This window comes from Solanum pennellii, chromosome 1, assembly GCF_001406875.1.
Source record: "Solanum pennellii chromosome 1, SPENNV200".
In the NCBI taxonomy this organism is placed as follows: Eukaryota; Viridiplantae; Streptophyta; class Magnoliopsida; order Solanales; family Solanaceae; genus Solanum; species Solanum pennellii.
The window spans coordinates 11,255,958-11,276,355 of NC_028637.1; the positions used below are offsets into that span (position 1 = coordinate 11,255,958).

The 20,398-nt window shown below is 34.3% G+C and overlaps 1 pseudogene; it reads right to left on the minus strand.

Annotated features, from left to right (window-relative positions):
• Positions 1-18,321: 18,321 nt before the first annotated feature.
• On the minus strand, positions 18,322-19,357 carry LOC107017538 (annotated as a pseudogene).
• Between the last annotated feature and the right edge of the window lie 1,041 nt (positions 19,358-20,398).

The following is a 20,398-nucleotide window of genomic DNA, read 5'->3' on the forward strand; positions in this document are numbered from 1 at the left end:
AGACTCATCTTCCTTAACATGCAATACAATTTTCTAACTTAAATAGTCTTTCTTATAAAAAGCAGATACGCCAATACTCAAGATGGAAATATAGTTAAGGTAAGAATTCTTCATATTCCCTTTAGTTAATGATGAAAGAGAATGTGGAACATTTTCTCAAGATGATAATTTTGTACCCTCCTAATTTGATGCGCGTATTTCCTTTTTTGTAGCTAAAAGAAAGTTGAAGGTATAGTCGATAAGTTGGAGACCTGGCATCTGCCGATCGTCCACATCTACTTTTACTTGTTTGCACATTCTTATGTTTGTGACATAAGTACTTGAACATGAGCAGTGTTTCAATGAATACCATACTTCTCTACTATATAAGTCTAATGGTTAGAGGGACATAATTTCTTTAGATTTTCTTGATTACGGTGTATTAGAGTTTTATATCTAAAGAGTAAATCATCGTTGGTCATTATGCATAGTGGGAGTTCATTGAGAGAATAAACAAATTTGATTCATACTGTTCTCAAATTTTTGGAGGAGCTAGAAAACTCTTCAGGATTATTTCATCTTTGGTGAGCAATAAATCTCTTTTCATAATATACTATAGATGAAATTTTAATTTCTTTTATTCCTAGACCATCTGCATGTTAGTAGTGGTTAAGGGGGATGAAGGTATTTTCGTATTTTAGCTATTTTGAAAATATTACGTTATTGACATTTCGTTACCATATTTGATATTTTTATACTCCCTAAATTACCACGAAAACGCTTTTTTTAAAGACTTTTTTTGGGGCCATATAGACCATTTTATTAATTATAAAAGAATGAAAATAAAGTTTTGGCCCAAGCACAACCTAATCTGATTAGGTTAAAGCCCACTTTTACTAACCCTAACTTTAAAATCTATTCTTACTGTGTTGCCTCCTTGCTCGCGGCTGAATATTACTCTTCTCGATTCTTGTGGGTTGTACCAGCTCTCTTTAGCAACGTTCTTATATCTCCTCTTCTCATACAAGATGTGTCAGTCAACCAAGGTAACAACTCCTATCTTTTCCCTTCCTTTATTAATTAGTGATGAAGTCGATTCGAAGTAATTTGGATACCTTTGAAGATTAATAAAACAAGCATGGAAGGTTTAAAATACACTAAAATGAAAATTAAGCAAGAGGTGACTACATTTCAAATAATTAATAGGCTAGCCTTTTCTTCGTTTTAGCTCAAGATTATTATTGTAACTAGCTTAGGTATGTTTATCTACTATTATATATAGCAGAAACTAGGATTTGTCTTATGGGTTGGTTTTTGAATGCACATTTAATGTTTAGGCTACTTTGTGAATTTGGAAAACCCTTATAGCTGTTCAATTCAACCCTCTTGATTATTTGGATAAGTCTTCACTTTTATGAATTAAATTTCTTTCACCTTTAGATTTTGCTCTAGTAATTAATTGCGTTTTAGTTGATAGATCCTCCTTTTTTTCTTCTAAACCTCCCTGTCTTTCCTTCTATTTCTTAATAGTATATTTTGTTTCCTTTATTGTTCTTGCACCTACAATTACATCAAGTATGTCTCCCTCTTCATTTCTATTTCTAAATCATATTTCTTGTTTGCTTGATCGTGTTACTAGGTAAGTCTATCCTTCAAGTCATTAGTAGAAGAAACCACCTACATTTTTTCAACTGGTGAAAATTGTACTTGATACCTCATGGTTCTCAACTCACTTGCCTGTAGACCATGTAATGCTTTGATTGTATGCTAATAAAATACGTTTCTGATGAGGAAGGAATTTTTCCTCTAGTGAACAATATATTGATGCCTTTTTATTATGTTCTATGAACCCTACTATTCTAGGTAGGTATTGAGTACATTTTCGTGCACCTCTCACTACAACATTTTATGTCTCCAACCACCCTAGAAAAGTGTGGCCTAAACTATGAAAAAGTGTGGCCTTTGGTAAAAAGCCACACTTTTTGACTTTAAGCCACACTTTTCCAGGTGTGGCCGAAAGCAGCGAAACCTTAGTGTTTAGGCGACGCTTTACAAGCGTAGCCTTATCAGCTACGCTTAAAAGCGTAGCCAAAAGGAAAAAAGGCCACGCTTTTTACCTACGCTTAGAAGTATTGCCATATGAGCAACACTTTTAAGCGTAGCCTCAAAGTCAAAAAGGCCACACTTTGTAGCTACGCTTAGAAGTGTTGCCTTATCAGCTACACTTACAAGCGTAGCCTAAAAGAGAAAAAGCCATGCTTCTGCTGCTACGTTTATAAGTGTTGCTTTATAAGATACACTTTGAAGCGTGGCCTTTGCTACCATATTGCCCACACTTATCAAGTGTTGCCTTTTCTATCTAATGTATGACAACGCTTTGAAGTGTTGTCCTTGCTCAAGTGCATACACAATTTACAGTCCTATGCCACAATTTCTAATTAAAATACTCCAATATTATATTTCAATAAATAATCTCTAGCGCTAATAAGTAATTCCAATTTATAGATTTCCCATAAAGTACTTCAAAAGATAGTATGTGTTGTGTACACATACCCATACTTATACATCAATATTCTAAATGTGTACACATAAATCAAATATGTATTTAAACTTTTACAATAGTTCAAAAACTCTTCATCATCCACTTCAAATTTGATCACCTCCATTTCCCTACACAAATAAGATATTGGCAGTTATATAGAAGAGGTAAGACTTTCAGATTGCAACAATGAAATCCAACAGTTATAGAGAAAAGGAATTAATGAGGAGACACAAACAATTAGATTCTCCTATAATTATTTGTGTATTTGTTTGTAGTTATGGAAGCATGCTTTACTGACGGAAATAATGATATATAGAAGCACAAAAGGCATAGTGAAAACATTAACAAAAGTTACAGATTGCAGCAGCAGTTATGCTAACAACATGGATATTCTACAGAATGCAGCAGCAGTTACAGAAAATATTAACAACAAATCTGCAGATTGCAGATTCCACACTGACTGAATCCTCAATATCCATTTCACTAGAAGCCAAAACTTGAACCATATAAAAGCAATTCTATCTTATTTGTATTAGGCAAATGAGGAGCACAGCCACAGATGCTGCAGATTGCATGTTCTATAGAAGCCAAAACTTGAACCATATAAAAGCAATTCTATCTTATTTGTATTAGGCTAATGAGGAGCACAGCCACAGATGGTGCCTGCTGTGCAAGCTTTTGTGACTGTAGAACAGTTAACTGTCTGAATCCTCAATATCCATTTCACTTCATCGGGATCTATACTTTTAGAGAACTCAATAATTTGTATTTTTAAGACAAAGGATCCTTTAACTCTGAAGGTTATCAATGATTTCTACTAAACATTCAAATCTTTAATCAACTAAAAAGGCTCGTTGGAAACACCAACCTTAACGTAAGGGTAGCAACACGACTAATCAATAATTTGGACTATAATGTTCTATACCAGTTTGCAAGCTAGTACAGACTTATAGCATCCTGTAATGTTCTATACAAATGCCAAAAAAACATTGAAACAAAAGAAGCAAAATCTTAGCTAAATTTAAACCAAATACATTAACAACAACTAAAGAGAGAAAAGTCCAGATTGTAGATTACAGCAGCAGCAAAAATTAAAGAAATTAGATTAGTTTCCTTGTGTAGTTAATATGTTCCGCACGATCAAACAAGGAAACTAAATCTGACATAGCAAAACTACACTTCAACCGTACCAAACAAGCACAATGAACATTGGTCAAGAGAAACAAAACCTTAGCTCAATTTAAACCAAAGCCACTAAAAATAACTAAAGAAAGAAAACTCAGTCGTATTTAGAGTGTTTCGCCACCATTCAATAATATTCAAAACCATATCGAGAATATGTAACAAGTTCAGAGTTACTTCATACTCATCAGAGCGAGGCAACAAGGAAACTAAATCTGACATAGAAAAACTACACTTCAACCATACCAAACAAGCAAGATGAACAGTGGTCAAGAGAAACGAAACATTAGCTCAATTCAAACCAATGCCACTAACAATAACCAAAGAAAGAAAACTCAGCCGTATTTAGAGTGTTTCGCCACCATTCAATAATATTCAAAACCATATCGAGAATATGTATCAAGTTCAGAGTTACTTCATACTCATCAGAGCGACGCAACAAGGAAACTAAATCTGACATAGAAAAACTACACTTCAACCATACCAAACAAGCAAGATGAACAGTGGTCAAGAGAAACAAAACCTTAGCTCAATTCAAACCAATGCCACTAACAATAACCAAAGAAAGAAAACTCAGTCGTATTTAGAGTGTTTCGCCACCATTCAATAATATTCAAAACCATATCGAGAATATGTAACAAGTTCAGAGTTACTTCATACTCATCAGAGCGAGGCAACAAGAAACTAAATCTGACATAGAAAAACTACACTTCAACCATACCAAACAAGCAACATGAACAGTGGTCAAGAGAAACAAAACCTTAGCTCAATTCAAACCAAAGCCACTAACAATAACTAATTTGATTCAAACATGAAGTTAATCTATAACAATTACAAACAAGAAGACTTTCCGAGAAACTGAGAGGACTAATTTGAAAAAGTACTAAATACCTTTTGAAGAATCGGATCATGAGTTGACCCGGAAGATTGTAGAGGATTTTGGCCTTTTACAGCTTGTGCACTACCCGCATCAATAGGTGAAGCAATTTTAGATACAACACCCCCTTGCATACCTCGAATATTCAATCCAGGGTTGTTTTGAAGCAATTGACTAAAAAAATTTCGCATTTCTTCTCTCATTTCTTCTCTTATTTCCTCTCTCATTTCATTCATTTCTTTTTTCAGAGAAGTGATTTCATTAGCATGTTTTTGTTTTAGCTTGCTATCTTCCTCATCTTTCTTCAATGAACTTGCTGTCACTGATCTACCATAGCACCTAAGTCGACCAGGCTGCTCCTTAACAAACACTGCCGTAAAAGCATCATCTGCAGTTTCCCCGTAAAATCTGTCCCATCAAGAAAGAACACAAAATTAAGAAATTTAACAATTAATCACTTTTAAATTTCAGCTGTAACAGCCCCAAAAGTAATCAATTTCTTCTAAACACAAAACAAAAATTTCTTCTAAACACAAGCTACTGATCCAAACAAGTTCATCAAAAGAATAAATCCTACTAGTATAAACAAATTGGCTACTTAATGTACTATCGATGAGTATTACGAATGATTAGCATTATAAACCAAATAATCCCATCAGCTTCTAGGTTCCAAGAAACAAATAAATAATTGAATGCTATCCAAAACCGAAACAAGACGGAAATATAAAAATATTGAAGCATGCTGGAAATGGATCTATTGAAATTTAAACTGTTACAAACTTACTCACTTAGATCAAACTAATAATACAACGTAGGTTAATTTTTTGAAATTTTCAATAGTAGAGGAGCAAGTACTGACCCTTCCCCCTTTTCAGTAATAATCATAAAAGTGAAATAGAGAGACCAAGTAAGGAAAAAACAAAATGAAGCCCAATATCAACACAGCATAAATGTATTTTTCACAAGCAAATTCAATGGCATCTTGTGTAATTCAGCAAGTCACTGTTATCAAGGACTGTGAACTTGGATATCATAAGTAATTAACTAAACTAAATATATAATACTAACTTGATTTTGAATCCCTACATTCCAGTCCATACCAAATAACAGAGATGAAACCGAACAACAAAAATTTAATCGAACCGAACAAACCGATGCAGGCTCTGAGTGGTGTTTGATTTAAATCAACTTAGATATACAAAAACCAGCACAGGTATTCCAACAAAAGCTCCAGCAACTATAATGATCTTTTTTTCGTGATCAAACTAATAACCAACAAGAAACAGAAAACCACCTTCACAATTGGATACATCAATAAAGGAAATACATCAACAAACAAAATAAAGGATGATTTGAATAAAGAACAACTACAAAAAATCGAGGAAAATATAGTTGAGACGTTCCAGAAGAGAGAAAGAGAGAGAAAAGACTTAAGTAACAAATAAAATACCTCAACTATCACCCAACCAAATATACAATAAAAGACGCAGCAACAAACCAAAAACAAAAAAAGAGAAAAAATACATTAATAAGCTGATTCTGCCAATGTTGTGAAAATAAGTCGATGTTTAGTAACAGAAGGAAGTTAGCATCTGAGATTTTAAGCAAACAATACAGACGATTCCAACTGACTTTCATTTTATTGACGAAATGATATGCAAAAGAAGCAAACAATATAGACGATTCAAAAAATAAAACAAGGACTACAACTAAGGAAACTTGTACAAAATAAATGAAAACTAGAGGAAGTTTAATCACCTAAATGGGTTATCATTATTTGGGAAATACCAACAGAAAGAAACTGACTTCCCACTTGACAACAGAAAGAAACTGACTGTCCGAACAAGGATAAAAATCTCACAAAACTAAAAATGAACTTTAAACTGAAATTATCTCAATATTGACATTGGCGACAAAAACATTGAAAACCACAAAAGAAAAGATAGAGAATGTCATCTTTAAGTTGATTAAACACGGACTTAAAGATCTCAATTTAGATGAGATAGAAAACCAAGCCTATCTTTGATCAAGCCGACTAATCTAGGAAGTAAAACAACCATGAAATGATGCAACAACATGGCATGAAACCAAGTTCTAATCCATTTGAAAATGATCTATAGGAGAAAATGAAATGTCATAGCTTGTATTTCCAAAACATAGAGAATTATATAAATTAGCGGGTACACAACATTCATTACATGTATGGTTCGCAAAAATAGTAAAAAGAAAAGATTGAACTATAGCACACAAGAGAACCTAATGAAACTAGATTGAGATGAAGACTGGAAGAGATGCAATGATCTGCTTAGCTTTGCGAGTGAAGGACTAGCATAGTGAATGACAGAATGTCTATCAATGAAGGTACCCGCACGAAAAAAAAAGAAAATAATCTTAGTTTGTCCTATGCTATAGAATTCCAAATAGAACAAGAACACAATTCCAAATAGAACAAGAACAAATCCAAATCTTCTTGAACAGATTGATTTTTGATACCACACAACGTTATTAAGTTCCTTTCAAACTTCTATATTCAATTTGAGATGCAACAAATCTCAGCTACTGGAACACACACCTTAAAGAACAATAGTAAATAGTGAACCTTGAGGATATACTTTTACCAACTACTTGCACAATTTGCAGGTACAGAAGACACAAACAAAATGATGCAGAAATTGGTGCATAAGAAACGCAATAGACGTACAACGCAATACAAACACAAAGATATATACTTACAGACTCAAATGCTTCGAGTATTAATTTGCTCTTTCTCGTCTACTCGAGATTCCTAGGTCTAACATTGACGTTCAGATTTTTGAAACTTTCTTCCCCTACTTTGGAATTTCAACTGTAAGAACCCCCGAATTAATCAATTCCTTCTAAATACAAAACAAAAATTCAATCAATTCACAAGAAGATTGTTTTAGTGCTAGATTATTAGTAGAAAATAAGAAGGAAACTCAGCTGTACATAATTTGTACTTACACTTGACAAAATCGGTATCGGAGAAATGTTCCGCTAAGCTCTTTAGATTTTTCAGATTCCACACTTTAGTTCTTCGATCCACAGTTCTTAAGCTTCAGCATTTCATCCCTTTGAGAAAATCATGTTCTAGAGAAGACAATCTGCAGCTCAGATGTTGATCAGTACTTCAGTTAACCTAAGTTCTTCAGCTCAACTACGTTCTTCAGTCAGCTACGTTCTTCAGCTTGTTCTCTTCGATCTTCACTTCAGCTGCTCTTTAGAAATGGATGTTTTTAGAAACTTTTAGAAGCCCTGTTCCAGGAAAGATGAGAGAGAGAGAGAAGTTTTTGGAAATGTTTTATTAATAATTTTTTTGGCCAATAAAATATGGGAGGGAGAGTTGAAAATGTTGGAGGGAATATAAAATTTTAGTGAAAAATTTAGGCCACACTTGTAATGTGTGGTTTTTACAATTGTAAAAAATAGCACACTTTAAAAGTGTGGTCATATATGTAAATAGATGTTGCCATTTATTTCATATTATGACAACGCTTACAAAGTGTAACCAATACCATTAAAGAGTACGCTTTACAAGTGTTGCTAATATTGTCGTTGCCAAAATTTAAAAATTTAGGCTACATTTTAAAAGTGTTCCCAAAAATATTTTAGGCAACACTTTGTAAGTGTTGCTCAGATTTGGTGTGGCCGTAGGCATAAAATGGTGTAGTGTCTAATATATGAAGTTCTTTGTGTCTTCATAATCCAATTAGTAGGTTATCATGGTGCGAGGATTGGAAGTATAACTTATACATGTTACGAATATATCAATTCCTTCTCGCCCTAATCCAAAAAAACAAAAGAATTGACCCCAACTAGCTTAGAATTAACACGTATTGATGTTTATATAAATTTTTGTTTGAAAAATGCCTTTACCATAACATATCCTTTTATACTAGTATGATCATATACTGTTAGCTCTGATATTCACTTAAATTTTTCTTACTCTGATATTGGATCACATTGCATTGGGTGTTATAAGGATGTTCAGGATTTGTTTTTTGGCCATATACCTAATGGAAAGTGGCATTTGGCTTGGACCTTAGTGATCCATAGCTTATGTAAAAATATAGGAAATACGAAGAAACTTCGTAGCATTGTGTGTTGCAGGAGTTATTATTGTGTAGATACTAATTCAAGTGTGATTAGCTTGGACCGCCATGATCCATTGTGTCATGTCCCACCACTTCCTTGTTCAAATTCAGCATCAGGACAAGGGAGAAAATCTAGATTTATGAAGAGGTTGGTAAAATACTCTAGAACTTCCTAGATATATTCAAGAAGGCTTTAGAATTCCTTAAAACTTTTAGAGAATTCTAGAATAGGACTGAAGTGTAAGTATTGTAGGGAACTTTAAAGTAGATTATATTTACACTTAGGCCTTTAGGAAGTAATACAAATAAAGGGCCTCTCATTGAAAAAATTTTCCAACAATGTGTAAAACAGTCGACAAAGTAATACTAAGCCTTTTTTGAAAGCTTTTCAAGTTTCTCTAAGTCTTTCTTGCATTCTCTTAGCGGTCTTAGATTCAAAAGTCCTACTTGAGATTACAAAACCGTGAAATATTTTAAGTTTTCAAGTGTTGCATGAAACATTAGTTAGACTCTAAGTCTCCGACAATGTGGTATCATATCAAACGTTGCTTTAAGGGAATGACCAATGAAAGAGATATAAACGTTGCTAGCACCACAACAATCAAGATGGATGGTGGAAGTAAGATCTGTAAGAGAAATAAGCACCACCAGACAAGTAAGGAAATGTTGTTCGACCCTACACCAAGCAAGGCACTAACATGTCACCCACATTTGACCATTGAAACAAGTTATGATGATTATAGTGATGAGGCTATTGATGCCACCATCGGAGAGGAATGGGTCACAAGGGTTCAAATGGAGAGGTAGACCATGGAGATATTAGGCCGGCATTTGGATGAGGTCGATGAAAAGTTCAAGACTATAACGGAATTCAACCGTAGGAAAAGAACAACATCCACAAGGAGTTGGAGGGACGCCAACCTGCCGAGTTCGAGATGAAGGAGGCCATCACTTTCTTGGAGTGTCCAATCATTGATGCGCTAAGTATGATTGCAGCTATGAGAGTCGAGAATAAAGCACTCAATGAGGGCGTGTAAGCTAAAAGATCGACATCATCTAGCCGATATAGGGAAGTCAAGGTCGAGGCTCCCACGTCACATATGTTCAATGGCATCCGTGACACGCAAGAAGCGGAGAACTACTTATGACACTTGGAGAATTACTTCAAGTGTAGTTCGGTAAAGAGTGACAAAACAAGATCAACATTGTCGTGTTGTATCTTCAAGGATTGTCAGAGTGTAAACCTTATAAACTCAAAGATGATAGTTGAAGTACCCATAAAATGGAGTTTCAATTTTTTGAAGTTTGTGGCTTGATATTTGCATTTTATTTGCAAGAGAGGAGATGCCGAGTAAATAAGTTCAAACTAGGCATGCAAGTTAGTTGCACAATTTTTTTCCAAATAGAAAAAAATTATTGCAATCACAGAATAAATAAAAAAGAATGAGTTTATTCATAAAAATTGTGAGTACATATTTGTTTATCCCTTGATTCCCCTCTCATAAGATTACTCCACTATTTAAATTCTATTAGTGTCACCCAAACTAGGATGATGTGGACCTTCTTAGGATTTATTTTATCTTTGTGAAAGGATTTTACCGGTCTTGTTAAAGTATTTGGTTGTCAAGAAGAGTGCGCCCATATCTTGATCACTTCATGAAAATATGAAATTTTAGAGATGAATATTCAATGAAATATATGCAGTTTATATAAGTGTTATATAAGTTTGAGCTAGAGTTGAGGGTAAATAGTCTCCAAAAACCCTAAATGAAATTGGATTCTTCTTGCAGAGTCCCACAAAATTTTGATGTCTCAAATATCATTTTTTTGTCCCATGAATATTTTTGCGACGCATAGTTCACTTAATAGTCTTGCTTGATAGAGTTTTATTGGTTGAGATCTAATCAACTATTGCAGAAGAGGTCTTATGCTTACAAATGTGGTATCTTTGTCGAAGCCAGTATTAACAAGGATCTCTCTCTAGCAAGGGACTAAAAATCATATCCAAGCACCTTTGGGAAAGTAGTTCCACTCTCCCATCTAAACGTGGACACAAGATCTAATATCTCAAAATCCTTAAAAGTACAACATAGCCTTTGTAGATCTAGTGAGGCATGAAGAATGTGCTCATGCAGGCTAGCCTTAACTGCAGATTGAGCATAACATTCTTTATTTACAAAAGTAGACCGCAAATAAGTAAATAGTCTTGGAATCAGTCTCGAATTTGTGTTGTAACAACATAATACAGCACAACATCTCCAAGAAATTCCATGTTCTAATAGCAGTGATTTCCAAGTACCGTATATTGACTAGCTTCTCAACATTCACGAGGAAGTTCCTTAGCATAGGTGAATCAATAAAATCAATGTCCATCCAGATCCATTTTAATAAATGATAAAGTCGCTACTTCCGCGCCTGAGCTGAGGTAGGTACCTATTAGTGCATCACCGCAGTAGCTACTGTCTTACTTATAATCTCCTACTTTAAACATTTCTACCGAAGGAAAACCCTTCGAAAAAGTTTTGAACTTGAGTATTATCCCTAAGAATGAACCCGATTTTAAGATTTAATGGTTCATTACGGATAAATCTCAAAATTTTACATGAAAATCCAAGCTTGAACAATGCAACACTCCAAATTATTTTATTTTTCTTAATGTTGAAAGATCCTCATGATGATTTTCATGTCTTAAACAAATGTACAGAGATAGCATATTTGAGAAAAGAGTATCAAAGTTACCTAAGTGATTCCAAATGAAACTACTGCATGCATTTCTTTGTTGTCAACAATTTCAAAACCTTAGAAGTTGGGATAAAAAATTTTAGTTTGCCCTATAAAGTCCAAAGGTTCTAGAACACAGATAGTAATTGGCGAAAGATTCTTGTCCTAGACAATCTTATGAATCTAAGTTATACACGTATGAGAGTGAATCTGTTTGGGTGGAATATAAATGATCACTTCCATACGTGTATACCTTAGAATTCATAATATTCTCATGGTTTGGAATCTCTCCTAATACCTATCTGTCGTGCTACAACCTTAAGATTATATATGGGAAGCAGTCATGCAGAATACACTTGAACTGCAAGCAAAAACTTTGTATCCCAATTGCTAAGGTTTTGGAAGTAATGGCAACAAAAGAATGCCTCTAGAAGTTACATTTGGAATAACTTGGGTAACTTGGAGACTCTATTCTCAAATTTTTTGTTAGTATACAATTATATAAGACTTATGAAAGTCATCACGAGGGTTTTCTCAAAATTAAGAAAAATAAAATCATTTCCAATGTTACACTGTGCAAGTTTAGATGTGCTCGTAAAATATCAAAATTCATCTATAATGAACCATTCAATCTTAAAATGTGAATCATTCGTGATGATAATTCTCGAGTTCATTACTTTTGTTAAGAGTTCCTATTGCCTTCAATAAAAATGTATAGTAGGCTAAGACAAACTATTAGAAATAGTAAGAAGTAGTTGATGTGGTTGAGGCATAATAGGTTCCTACCTCAACTTGTGTGGGGAAGTAGCGACTTTACCATTTATGAAATGACTTTTGTTGCACAGTAATTTGTCGATACACCTATGACAAGACACTTCCCTATGAATGCTGAGAAACAAGTTAATATGTCTGGTACTTTGAATCCCTGCTACATTAAAAGTTCCATGATTCTTCACTGCATGTTTAAGCTCTAACTCAAGGATCATACAAGCTACATCAGATTCCACGATGATATCAACACTAGGAATTCTTGGAGATACAATGCTAGATTAAGTTGTTACAACATATATCTATTTCAACTAGTCAAACTGACTCCATGACTAATTATTGATTTGATGTATGCTTCTATTAACAATGAATGATATTCTCAATCTGCAGAAAAAGGTTGGCATGCACAAGCACCTTCTTCTTCATGACTCGCCACATTTGCAAGACTGTACTGTTGAGGATTGTTGAAAATCGGATCTTGTGTTTACGTTCGTATGGGAGGTTGAAATTGTTGTCAATTTGTGTTATAAAATTAGAAATTACTGATTCTAACAATTTATTCTGAAACATGAAGTAATTGATATTTATAGAAACAATAAATGAGATGAACAAAAATTTAATTCAAAAAAAGTAAAATTTGTAAAAAACATACCAGAATCATAAAAACCAGTTAAATCGGAAAAAGATCAAGTCCACTAAACTCACAGTGTCCCCTTAAGGAAATTATTCCCCTCTGGTATCCGAGGTTTGATTTTGAATATAACCTCCTAGGGTAAAAAGATCTTAATCAGCATAGTGTAGATACCAAAAACTCTACTGTCAGTGAACCAATCCATAGTAGGAAAGTACACGAAGGAAAATGTGTGCAGACGGTGACGAAGAAGAAGATCATAAAATTAGTAAGGAAATATTTGAAGAATGAGTAGTATTTATAGGCAAGAAGAATAGGTTCCGAAAGGTTGCAACCCTTTAAGAATTCACATGACCATTAATGAAAGTTTGCAACCTTTCAAATGAGACTGAATGTTCCTGAAAGTTGCAACCATTTAGAACAGTCATGATGGAAAATTTAAATAAAATGGGAAAGTTCAAATAAAACAGGTCGCGCGCGGATCCGAGTCAGGTCGGGTTAGTCAACTAAAAAGTTGAAACATTTCGGCTAATTTTCAACTTCTGTTATCAACTGATTAATTGAAAATATTTTTGGTCATTTAATTAATTAATTAATTAATTAAACAAAACTTTGTCCAAAAAATAATCTCTCGATCATTTGCCGAAGCCAAAGCCAAAGGGGAAGCTGAGATGAGCGAGCGACAACGACTACTGCGTGAGGGGGGGTCCCTTTTTCCAACCCTTTTAACAATAAATATGAGTGTTTCTGTATTTAAACTATCCTATTTTTCTCTTCACCACTGATGAGGGACAAATGCCTTTTCATTAAAGCATAAGAGGACTTTTCAAATTCACAACTCTTCAAGTTCTCAAAATTTCAAATTCTACTCTTCCCCTCTATTTCCCAACAATTATTGCTAGATACCCAACAATCCACCACATTGATGGGGAATGTTTATCACATATGAATGCACTGACAATTGTGTACTTTATAGTCAAGAATTAATTGCATCTGGTTAAGTAGGTTTCCTCTTGGACTTTTCGTAGTGAACTTATGTCCAATATACCCAGTCACACAATTAACCCTTTACTGTTTATCGTTCTTACGGTTGTGTTCATTTCAACCATGAACACCTCCTGGTTTCATGAGTGTATAGAGAATAGGATTTTTACATACAATTCTCTTTGACGCGGCTTCCACTTCACACTCACATAGGTGATATCTAGATGTGTCATCTCGTAGATACACTATTTGGTCAAATCTACCAAACTTAGCAAATCATTTAAAACATTAAGCTTTATTACCTAATTAACAAGCCTTAAAGTCTAAACCTTGTTCCTGAATATTGTCTTCATCATGAGAATGGATTATGTTAATTGACAATGTCGAACCGTCAACCACAACATTGTTTTTCTCCATGAATCTAGCTCTTGGGATCTCCAGTCTGCTAGATAGAGTTACCGTCATGCTGACTTGTCCTAAGCCGTAAACTCATTCCCTTAGATGATCTTTTAACTGCCTCTCTCAATAGGACTTCCGTTAGTAGATCTGACACATAATCTCTTGACTTTACATAGTCAATTGTGATAATTCCACTAGAGAGCATTGTCTTACGTTGTCATGTCTCCATCGTATATGACGAGATTTCCCGTTGTACATAACGCTCCCAGCCCTACCTATTGCTTCTTGACTATTTCAATGTATGCAAATAGGTCCAATGGGTTTGGGCCAGAATGAAATATCCTCTAGGAAATTTCGGAGCCAGACAGCTTCTTCACCAGCCTTATCCAAAGCAATGAATTCAGATTCCATTGTGGAGCGGGCAATACATATCTGTTTGGATGATTTCCAAGAGGCTGCTCCTCCACCAAGTATGAATGTATAACGACTCGTGGATTTTACATCATTTGACCAAGTGATCCAATTTGCATCACTATATCCTTCAATCACAACATGATATTTATTATAATGCAAAGCATAATGTTGTGTATATTTTAGATAACCTAACACATGTCTCATTGCCAACCAGTGAGTTTGATTCGGATTACTAGTGAACCGACTCACTTTACTAATAGCACAACCTATATCTGGTCGCGTACAATTCATAATATACATCAAACTTCCCAACACTCTGGCATATTCCAATTGAGAGTCCTTCATTCTTTTTAAATGTACAACTTAAATCTATTGGTGCATTGACAACATTTAAATTCAAGTACTTGAACTTATCAAATACATTTTCAACATAATGAGATTGAGATAATGCTATTCCCTAGGGAGTTTTGATAATCCTGACCTATAAGATCAAATCAGCAACTCCTAAGTCCTTCATATCGAACTTGCTAGACAGCATGCGCTACGTATCATTTATATCGTCAATGTCTTTACTCATTATTAACATGTCATCAACACACAAACAAACAATGACTTCATGATTCATATTATTTTTAATGTAAACACATTTATCACATTCGTTAATCTTGAATCCATTTGCCAACATTGTTTGGTCAATTTAGCATGTCATTGTTTGGGTGCTTGCTTGAGTCCATAAAGTGATTTCACAAGTCTGAGCACTTCCTTTTCTTTACCATGAACTATAAACCCTTAAGGTTATTCATTGTAAATTTCTTCGTCCAACACTCCATTTAAGAAGGTTGTCTTTACATCCATTCGGTTGATTTTAAGATCATGCACTGCTGCTAGTGCTATTAACATCCTAATTGATATTATCCTTGTTACTGGAGAGTATGTGTCAAAGTAGTCCAGACCTTCCTTTTGTGTGTACCATTTGACTACGAGTCTAGCCTTATATTTGTCAATAGTCCCATCACATGTCATTTTCCTTTTAAAGATGCATGCACTTTGATCCTAAAGGTTTATTTCCTCGAGAAAATCAGCCAATTCCCCAGTGTGATTACATAAAATTGATTTCATCTCACGATTAACTGCTTCTTTCCAATAAGTTGACTCAGACGAAGACATAACTGCTTTAAATGTTTGAGGTTCATTTTCAAGCACTAATGCTACAAAATATTGTCCGAAATAAGCAGATTTTTTTAGCGAGTACTACGCCTAGGTTCCTCACTAGTTAGAACATTTTCCATTGATTCTTCTCGGGGTCGTTAAGGTCTCTACAAAATATTGTCCGAAATAAGCAGATTCTTTTAGCGAGTACTACGCCTAGGTTCCTCACTTGTTAGAACATTTTCCATTGATTCTTCCTGGGGTCGTTAAGGTCTTTAACTTGTTGACTCACTTTCTATTTTATACGGATAAATGTTTTCAGAAAACTCTGCATTATCTTATTTAATTATGGTATAAATATGGATCTCATGCTTTACTGTTCACAACATACCCAATAAAGACACAATCTAGTGTTTTGGGTCAAATTTTTACCCTCTTCGGTAAAGGAACCTCTACCTTGGCTAAACACCCCCACACTTTGAAATATTTTAAGTTGGGATTCCATCCTTTCCACAACTCATATGGAATTGATTGTGTTTTTCGATGGGGTACTCTATTGAGTATTTTATTACCTGTAAGGATGGCTTTCCCCAAAAGGTTTCGTGGTGAACCGGAATTGATCATTAAGGAATTCATCATTCCAATAATGTTCTGTTCTTCAGTTCTGCCAAACCATTTGACTGTGGTGTATAAGGTGCTGTAGTTTGATGAATAAGACCATATTCCAAATATATCTCTGCAAAAGGAAATTCATATTCCCCACCCCTATCACTCCGAGTCATTATTATCATTAGATTCAATCGGTTCTCCCCTTCATTTTTGTATTGCTTAAGTTCATCAATTGCTTCATCCTTACTGTTAAGCAAATATACATAACAAAATTGAGTGCAGTCATCAATAAAAGTTATAAAATACTTTTTCCCACCACGAGATGGTGTTTACTTCATATCGCATAAATCTGTGTAAATTAAGTCTAAAGTTTTAGAATTTTTTTCAATACTTATAAGGATTTTTAACCAAATTTCCTTTCCACACAGATTTCACATTTCAATTTATCATACTTAAAATCATGCAATACTTCTAGATTAACCAATTTTCGCAAAGTTTTGTAATTTACATGTCCCAAACGGGCATGCCATAAATCATTTAACTCAAATAAGTAAACAGAAGAAGAATTTTTATCAATACTATGAACAACCATTACATTCAGTTTGAAAAGATCCTCATTGAGGTAGACCTTTCCTATGAAGAATTCATTCTTACTTGTTAGAGCTTTATTACTAACTAGGACACACTTAAACCCATTCTTAACGAGTAGTGCAGCATAAACTTCGTTCTTCCTAATAGTAGGGACATGCAGAACATTGTTCAAAGTCAACACCTTGCCGGATGTAATTTTCAACATTAATTTCCCAGTTCCTGCAATCCTTGTTGTTACTGTGTTTCCCATGAACAAATCTTCATCGTACATAGCAGTAGTGTACGTTGCAATGGCTTCTTTTGCAGAGCAAATACGTCTAGTGACACCTGAGTCGAGAAACCACTCATTGTGATTTCCAACCAAGTTACACTCCGAGGTCATTCCACACAAGTCATCTACATATTCCATCTTCTCCATGATGTTTGCTTGACTTTTGCCTTTGCCTTTAAACTCTTATATTTTTCTTTTCACAACCGATGAGGGACAAATGCCTTTTCATTAAATCATAAGAGGACTTTTCAAGTTTCCAACTGTTCAAGTTTTCAACTTTTCAAATTCCTCTGTTTCCCTCTATTTCCCATCTTCTGGCTACATACCCAACAATAACTACTTCCAAAATGTGTCTGGTGATATTATAAGGTTCGTTGTTTGTGCGATCTTTGTTGATTCGAGATCCAAAAACTCCACATTCGTAGACATCAAATTTGTGTGGGACTCTACAAGATGAGTATAATTTCAATTAGGCCTTCTTGAAAACTACTCCTAGCTTACACTATATAAAGTGTAATATATCACTTAGGGAGGGATCTTGAAAATTTCATAAATTCATAAAATATTTACAAAGATATCAAGATGTGGGTGGACTCTTCTTGGTAACAAAATACTTTAAAAAAAAGATCCATAGAAACCTATTTAGATGGATATCAAATAAAATTCATTTAAGGTGCAAATTATCCGTTAGAAGAGTCAAGAGAGGGATACAATTGTACCCAAACTATTAATTAATAAAATATTCTTGTTTCATCATATTTATTTTGTGGTCGGAGTTTATTTTCCATATATAAGATTTAGTACAAACAAATTTTGTCTCCTTGAACCTAACAAATATTTATATTGTCTTTTGGGGTTTGATTAGTTCGACAAGAGTTGTTTAATTGGTAAAATTCATCAAAAATTGAAGAAAAAAATAGAATATTTGTTGATCAAATCATTCATTCCGTAGTCTGATAGATCTTTTGTAGAAATTAATTAATCAGACAAGAATAAAGATAGATCAAGTGCCTTTGGGATCATCTCATACCTTCTATGTAGTATTTATCTCCCCAAACCTTGTAGATGCACACACAAGAAGAGGCCTTATGTTTAAAAATGTATTAAGTATCTTTTTTCAAAGCTAGAATCAACAAAGATTGCACCAATAAAGTACCTATCAACATCCCCAACCACATTTGGGAAAGTAGTTTCACTCTCCCATCCAAACGTAGACACAATATCCAATTTCTCTAAATTCTCAACTGTATAACATATCTGCCTTTGAAGATCTGGAGAGGCATGAAGAATGTGCTCATGCAGTCTAGACTTAATTGCAGATTGAGTATATCATTCATTATTTACAAAAGTAGACCACAAATAAGTAATTAGTCTTGTAGTCAGCCTCGAATATTTGAAATAGAGATATGTTGTAACAACATAATCTAGCATTACATCCCCATGAAATTTCAAGTGCTAATAGCATCGTGGAATCTAATGTATTATGTAAGATCCGTGAGTTAGCGTTTGAACATGCAGCGAAGGGTCGTGAAACTTGTAGTATAGGAGTGATTTATAAGTACAATACATTGACTAGCTTCTTAGCATTCACGATGAAGTGCCTTAAGTTAGGTGCATCAATAATATCAATGTCCATCCCGATCCATTTCATAAATGATAAAGCTGCTACGTTGCCCGTCCGAGCTGAGGTAGGCACCTGTTAGTGCCTCAACCACATCAACTACTCTCTTGTCTCTAATCTTCTATACTTTACCCTACAACACATTTCTACTTAAGGCATCAAGAAATTTTTGTCAAGTTGTAAACATGAGAATTATCACTAGGAATTGTCCACACTTTAAGATAGAATGGTTCATGATGGATAAATCTCAGAATTTTATGAGCACATCCAAGCTTGAACGATGCAACATTGGAAATGATTTTATTTTTTTTAATGTTGAGAAGACCCTCATGATTATTATTCATAAGTCTTAAACGATTGTATACTAATAGCATATATGAGAAAAGAGTCGCCAATCTTTTCAAGTGATTCCAAATAGAAATTCTGGAGACATTCCTTTGTTGTCATTACTTCCAAAATCTTAGCGGTTGGGATACAAAGTTTTACTTTGTGGTGATTCAAAAGCATTCTTTTAAAGTTTATTTAGTATGGATGTTTTCCCTATAAGGTCTAAAGGTTCTAGCACGGTAGATGGTTATCGTTGACCTCAAGAATCTTATTAATTCTAGGTAAACACATATGGTAGTGAATCCCCAAACTCCGCCGAATAGATTCACTGCTATATGTATATACCATAGAATTCATAAGATTCTCGAGGTCAAGAATGTTTTGCCAATAACTATCTGCCGTGCTAGAACCTTTAGACATAATTGGGGAAGCATTCATACTGAATAAACTTGAACAGAATACTTTCGGATCATTGCAAACTAAAACTTTGTATCCCAACTGGTAAGATTTTTGAAGGAATGACAACAAAGAAATGCCTCTAGAAGTTTCATTCGCAACCACTTGGGAAAATTTGACTCTTTTCTCTAATTTGATGTTAGTATACAACTATTGATGAATTTTGAAAGTCAGCACGAGGTTTTACTTTGAATTAAGAAAATAAAATCATTTCTAAGGTTACACTTTGGAACTTTGGATACGCTCGTAAAATATGAAATTTATGCATAATGAACCATTTGATCTTCTGATGTGAATCATTCCTGATGATAATTCTCAAGTTCTTCAACTAAGAGTTTCTTTTGCCTTCAATAAAAAGGTATAGTAGGCTAAGGCAAACGATTAGAAATACTAAGAAGTAGTTAATGTGGTTGATGAATTAATAGATGCCTACCTCATCTCGTGTAGGAAAGTAGAGACTTTACCATTTATGAATTTGATTGGGTTGCACATTGACTTTATTGATTCTGAGAAGCTAGTTAATGTCTGATACTTTGAAACCTTGCTACTTACAAGTTCCATGATCCTTCATGGCTTGTTGAAACTATTACTCACGGATCATAATCCACAATGATATTAATGCTAGGAATTCTAGGAGATGCAGTGCTAGATTATGTTGGTGCAACACATATCTATTTCAAATATTCGAACTGACTCCATGACTAATTATTGATTTGAGGCAAGCTTCTGTAAACAATGAATAATATGCTCAATCTGCACTTAAGG